The 6,558-nt window shown below is 35.7% G+C and overlaps 1 non-coding gene across 1 annotated transcript; it reads right to left on the bottom strand.

Moving 5' to 3' along the window:
* Positions 1 to 1,344: 1,344 nt before the first annotated feature.
* LOC126005107 (5S ribosomal RNA) lies at positions 1,345 to 1,463 on the bottom strand. Its single transcript, XR_007494284.1, has one exon. It is a non-coding gene; the product is annotated as a 5S ribosomal RNA (ribosomal RNA).
* Between the last annotated feature and the right edge of the window lie 5,095 nt (positions 1,464 to 6,558).

Here is a 6,558-nt window from a genome sequence, read left to right on the forward strand (position 1 = left end):
CTTCTGGCGATAATAAAGGTTTTGCATGAGGTGGAAAGAATGAATTTCAAAGTACATCAGAGATGAAAAGGCAACTAGCTGCTACTTCTTGCTTAACTAATTATTTTCACTTTATCTACCTTTGCACTTTGGAAGGAAAACACACACAATATTTTAGTTTTGAACGGTGAAAATTGCTAAATATTATATAAATTAGAGATATCATATTTGAAATACACATAAATGTTTTCCATTATAAACAAAAGCTATTAGTTAATAACTGTGGGTGTTTTACAGAATCACTTTCATGGTTTTGTTTACTCTGTTTTTAATGAACCAGACAACACCACTATTTGTTGTTCTGCACAAAAGGGACACATTTCACAAAATTGCTCAATAAACAGCTTAAAACTTTAATTTATAGTGCTACTAAAAGTATTTTCATTTGGGAATCTGAGCATATTTAAGTGTTGGGCCTAACTATTTGGAATAAGTATAATATTTTTCTTGACCTATGTGGTCATGAAAACCATAATTCCTAAAAATAAAAAAAAAAAAAGAAGTAACAACTTACTTTAAAATTGACCCTGCCACAAAGACTCTACTTTTTTCTGGGATAAGAATGAACTTTAATGTTTTTCTGCTATTTTGTGGGTCAAAAAATAATTGGATTTGCTGTAGAACTACTTTCAGTTAAAAGCAAAAAAGATGCAATAGTTTAAAGTTGGAAACCCCAAGGGTCTGGACTGCATTTCTCTCTATGCCTCAGCTGTTTTGTATATCTTCTCTACCAATTTCCTTGAGTTTTTGCCATACTCCTAAACAATTCTGACCTTAGAAAAATAATGAGTGATAAAACTAAAATGATTGCTCTAGTTTAGTTAATTTTTGTTGTTGTTGTTGTTTGTTTCAGGGCCATACCTGGTGATGCTCAGGGGTTACTCTTGGCTATATGCTCAGAAATCGCCAGGGTGGGGGGAATCAAACTTCTGTCCTTCCTAGGCCAGCCATGTGCAAGGCAAATGCCCTACTACTGCACCACCGTTCCAGCCCCTAGTTAAATTTTTAAGAAAGTAAAAGTAGTGAAATGTAAAGGCAGAAGTTTAAGTATCTGTGATACTAGAAAAACAATTGGAGAAAAAACTTTTTTTAAATTAATATCTTTATTTAAACACCTTGATTACAAACATGATTGTGGTTGGGTTTCAGTCATGTAAAAAAAACCCTTTAGCAGTGCAATATTCCCATCACCAATGTCCCAAATATCCCCCCCTCACCATCCCATCCCATCTGTACTCTAGACAGGCTTTCTACTTCCCTCATTCATTCATTGTTTTTTTCTTTTTGTTTTAGTTTTTGTTTTTAAGCCTACAGCACCTGGTGTTCCCAGGTGGTCTCCCATCCAACTACTAACCAGGCCCTACCCTGCTAAGCTTCTGAAATCAGACGAGATCAGGAGCGTTCAGGGTGGTAATGCCGTAGACTCATTCACATTGTTATGATAGTTCTCAATGTAGTTATTTAACTGCATTCATCACTCTTTGTGGTGAGCTTCATGTAGTGAGCTGAAACGAGAAAAACTTTTTGATGTGTGTCCACTAATTTCTTTAAATTTTCTTAATAGATAAATTGTCTAATTGAATCACTGTGAGATACACAGTTACAAAGAGGTTCATGATTGAGCTTCAGTTATAAAATGTCCAGTACCCATCCCTTCACCACTGCACATAAACTGTCATCCATGTCCCATTGTGACATTTACAGTGTGTTTGTGTTTTTTATGTGTTGCACTGGGGCTCATTGATGAGAAGAAATGTGTGTCATTGAGCAAAGCAGAGCTCAGGCAAGATGGCTTGAAGATCCCTTCCCTTGTCCTGGTTTCCCTTGTCCTGTTTCTCTTTCCCGTGGGGGTGCAACATCCTGGGGTGGAAATGGCTCTTTTAAGTCAAAGAGGAACCTACTGTCAATCTGCCAGTCTGCTTCAGATTTTTGGGATTGTGTTATTTTGTTTCTTGATGTACCACATACCAACAACTGTGTGCTGTCTTTCTTTGTTTGAACTTATTTAATGAAGTACATAAGTAAATCGGGTTGTTGCAAAAATTTCTTCTTTCTTTTTCAACCAAGTAGTATTTTCTTGTGTATTTATATGCGTGACAACATCTTTATTCATTTATGATTGGCATTGAGGGCATTTTCAATTCTTTTTATCATAAATAATACCACAATAAACATAGAAATGAATGTACGTCTTTAATGTTCTGAAGTGATGGGTGTTAAAAGATTGTATGAAGGTCATGAACAACTCTGTAACTATAACTCACAGTGATTCAATTAAAGTGTATTCATTAAAAACCAAAACAAATTCATGTCTTTACCTCTAGAATGGGAATTTTAATTTTATATTTTAATTTAATATGAATTTTAATTTATATTAATTTTAGTTTTTATATTTTAAAGAATCTCCACACTGCTTTCCTTAACAACTAAACCAACTGACATTCTTATCAATAGTCTATATGAATTATCTTTCCACATATTCTCCAAAATTTGTTTCTTGTTATTTGAATAATAGTCAATCTCATAGGTGTTATCTCATTACTTTAATATGTAATGGTGAGGTGATATTTTATTCCTGTTTTGTCTTGAATTTACTGAATAGTACATAATAATAAAATATGATAATCATTTATTTTATGGATTTCATCATCTCTTTTCTTTACAAAAATCTCTATTCAGATCCAGTGCCCATTTTTTAGGATATTATTTTGTGGCTAATATTGCTGTTAGGATTTATGAGTTCTTTATATAGAAATTATATATCTCTTCTGAGATATATTTATTCCTTTAATCCTCTTATTTTTTAATATATTTTATTTTATTTAAAAACCTTGATTACTTATATGATTATGTTTGTGTTTCAGTCATGTAAAGAATACCACCATCGTGCAACATTCCTATCATCAATGTCCCAAATCTCCCTCTTCCCCACCCAACCCCTGCCTGTACTCTAGACAGGCTTTCCATTTTCCTCATACATTCTCATTATTAGGATAGTTCAGAATGTAGTTATTTCTCTAACTAAACTCATCACTCTTTGTAGTGAGCTTCATGAGGTGATCTGTAACTTCCAGCTCTTTTCTCTTTTCTCTGTTGTGTCTGAAAATTATTATTGCAAGAATGTCTTTCATTTTTATTAAAACCCATAGATGAGTGAGACCATTCTGTGTTTTTCTCTCTCTCTCTGACTTATTTCACTCAGCATAATAGATTCCGTGTACCTCCATGCATAGGAAAATTTCATGACTTCATCTCTCCTGACAGCTGCGTAATATTCCATTGTGTATATGTACCACAGTTTCTTTAGCCTTTCGTCTGTTGAAGGGCATCTTGGTTGTTTCCAGAGTCTTGCTATGGTAAATAGTGCTGCAATGAATATAGGTGTAAGGAAGGGATTTTTGTTTTGTATTTTTGTGTTCCTAGGGTATATTCCTAGGAGTGGTATAGCTGGATCGTATGGGAACTCGATTTCCAGTTTTTGGAGGAATCTCTATATCGCTTTCCATGAAGGTTGAACTAGGCGGCTTTACCACCAGCAGTGGATAAGAGTTCCTTTCTCTCTGCATCCCCGCCAACACTGTTCGTTCTCATTCTTTGTGATGTGTGCCAATCTCTGGGGTGTGGGGTAGTGTGAGGGAGATATTTTGATTTGCATCTCCCTGATGATTAGTGATGTGGAGCATTTTTTCATGTGTCTTTTGGCCATTTGTATTTCTTCTTTGTCAAAGTGTCTGTTCATTTCTTCTCCCCATTTTTTGATGGGATTAGATGTTTTTTTCTTGTAAAGTTCTGTCAGTGCCTTGTATTTTGGAGATTAGCTCTTTATCTGATGGGTATTGGGTGAATAGTTTCTCCCTCTCAGTGGGTGGCTGTTGTATCCTGGGCGCTATTTCCTTCGAGGTGCAGAAGCTTCTCAGCTTAATATATTCCCATCTGTTAATCTCTGCTTTCACTTGCTTGGAGAGTGCAGTTACCTCCTTGAATATGCCTGTAGTCTCATGTCCTGGAATGTTTTGCCTACGTGTTGTTCTATATACCTTATGGTTTCGGGTCTGATATTGAGGTCTTTAATCCATTTTGGATTTTACCATTGATGTTGAGAGAAAAAATTGTCGTGGGATTTAATGCCATCTTTATATCGAAATTTGGTGTGTCTTTTGGTCAGTCTTGCTTTAAATTAGGTCTTTCAGTTTTTTCTTAAGACTGGTTTTTAGTCTGTAAAGTTTCTGAGCTGTTTTTTGTCTGTGAAACCATGTATTCTTCCATCAAAACTGAGAGTGAGTTTTTCTGGGTACAGTATTCTATGTGAAGCATTAATTTCATTGAGTTTTTCACTATATCCCAGCACTGCTTTCTGGCCTTGAGTTTTTCTGGTGACAGGTCTGCTGTAAATCTCAATGATGCTCCCTTGAATGTAATTTCCCTTTTTTATCTTGCTGTTTTCAGAATTCTGTCTCTATCTGTGGGATTCGTCATTGTGACGAGGATGTGTCTTGGGTTATTTTTTCTGGGGTCTCTTTTGGTTGATAATCTTTGGGCATGTAGGATTTGATTGCATATATTCTTTAGCTCTGGAAGTTTCTCTTTAATGATGTTCTTGACCATTGATTCTTCCTGGAAATTTTCTTCCTGGGTTTCTGGAACTCCAATGATTATTAAGTTGTTTTTGTTGAGCTTATCATAAACTTCTATTTTCATTTGTTCCCATTCTTTGACTAATTTTTCCATTGTCTGTTCATTTGCTTTAAGTTTTTCTTTTTTTTCTTTCTTTTTTTTTTTTTTTTTTTGCAATCTCTCCTGCTGTATGGAGTTGTTATTTATCTCATCTTCCACAGCACCAATTCTATTCTCAGCTTCTGCTACCCTGGTGTAGAGCTCATCCATTTTGTCATTCAATTCGTTTACTAACTTTTTCAGGCCTGTTAGTTGACCTGTTATTTCAGTTTGGAGTTTTATGATTTCTGTCTTCATATTTTCTTGGTTTTTATTAGTGTTCTTTTCAACTCGATCCATGGTTTCTTTGAGTTCTTTGAGCATCTTCCATATTGCTTGTCTAAACTCGTTATCTGAGAGATTGATTAGTTGGTTGGTCGTTTTCTGGTCATCAGAACTGTCATCTTCATTCTCTATGTCTGATGCTGGCCTGCGTTGTTTCCCCATTGTCACACTTGTACTATGGGGTTTTCTACGTGTTGTGGTGGTATTCATTGGCTAAATGATATATGGGACATGCCCCTCTGGCTCCGCCCTTTATGGGTGGGTTGACTTGCCTCCAAGGAATGGGTGTCCTCGCACAGGGTCAAATCTTAGGCCCGAGCATACAGCAGAGAAGACAGTTTGGGGAGAAATGCTGGGCTTCAGTAATCCAGCACAGTTCTCGTGTGATTTTTTTTCTTCTTGTTTCAATGGCGTTCTTTCCTTAGATAGAGCGAACTGCCGCGTAGTGGAGTCTCTTTTAGGCCCACTCCCAAGAGGTTCAGGCAACAGGACAGGAGAGAGAGACACACACAGGCAGCACTCACAATTTCTCATGGTCGGGCCCCACTGGGCAGGCGTAGTTTTGTAGATTTTCCCAGCTTGACGTCACAAACAGGGGACCTGGCTTCTGCAAAGTACTCTAATCCTCTTATGTTTTAATGATACTTTACTTGTGTATGTGTAGGTATCAAAGCTTTTAATATAATGAAGTTCCATTTTCTTTTGTTATTGTTACCTTGCCATTAGAATTTAATACCCAAAGACTTCACTATAGTTGATGTCAAGGTATATATCTCCTATATTTTCTTCTGTGTTTTTTTTATAGTGTCAGGTTTTACATGCCAGTATGTAATCAATTTTGAGTTGACTTTTCTGTACAGAATGATATCATACTCTAATTTTATCATTTTACATCGATTTTTCAGTACTTTTCCAGTACAATTTACCGTACTTAATTTTGTGGTCCACAGTAGGCTTTTGGTCCCTCTACTGCTTATATACATGTGGGTTCTCAGTCCTGTTTTGTAGATTTGTCTGTCTGCTTTCATTATAGTACTTTGCTGGTCTATGTTATTTATTTATTTGAAGCCAAGGAGTATGTTTTATATATGTTGTTTATTTTTCTTATTATTGTATTTTTGAAATTTCAAATAAATCACATTGTTTTTATTCTATTTACTTGAATAATCATTGAGCTGATTATGAGCTTTGTATTAAAATTAAGTTTTGGGGCTGGAGAGATAGCACAGCGGTGTTTGCCTTGCAAGCAGCTGACCCAGGACCTACGGTGGTTGGTTTGAATCCTGGCATCGTATATGGTTCCCCGTGCCTGACAGGACTATTTCTGAGCAGATAGCCAGGAGTAACCCCTGAGGACCGCTGGGGTGGCTCAAAAATAAAAAAAAAATTTAAAAAATAAATAAAACAAAGTTTTAATAATATAAGTTATTTATAGTAAGTTTACTTTTGATTGCCACATCCTGCAATATTTACTATAAAGTATAAATATTTTAAAGTTGTTAATTAAATCAATCTATGAGT

Source organism: Suncus etruscus, chromosome 3 (assembly GCF_024139225.1).
Source record: "Suncus etruscus isolate mSunEtr1 chromosome 3, mSunEtr1.pri.cur, whole genome shotgun sequence".
In the NCBI taxonomy this organism is placed as follows: domain Eukaryota; kingdom Metazoa; phylum Chordata; class Mammalia; order Eulipotyphla; family Soricidae; genus Suncus; species Suncus etruscus.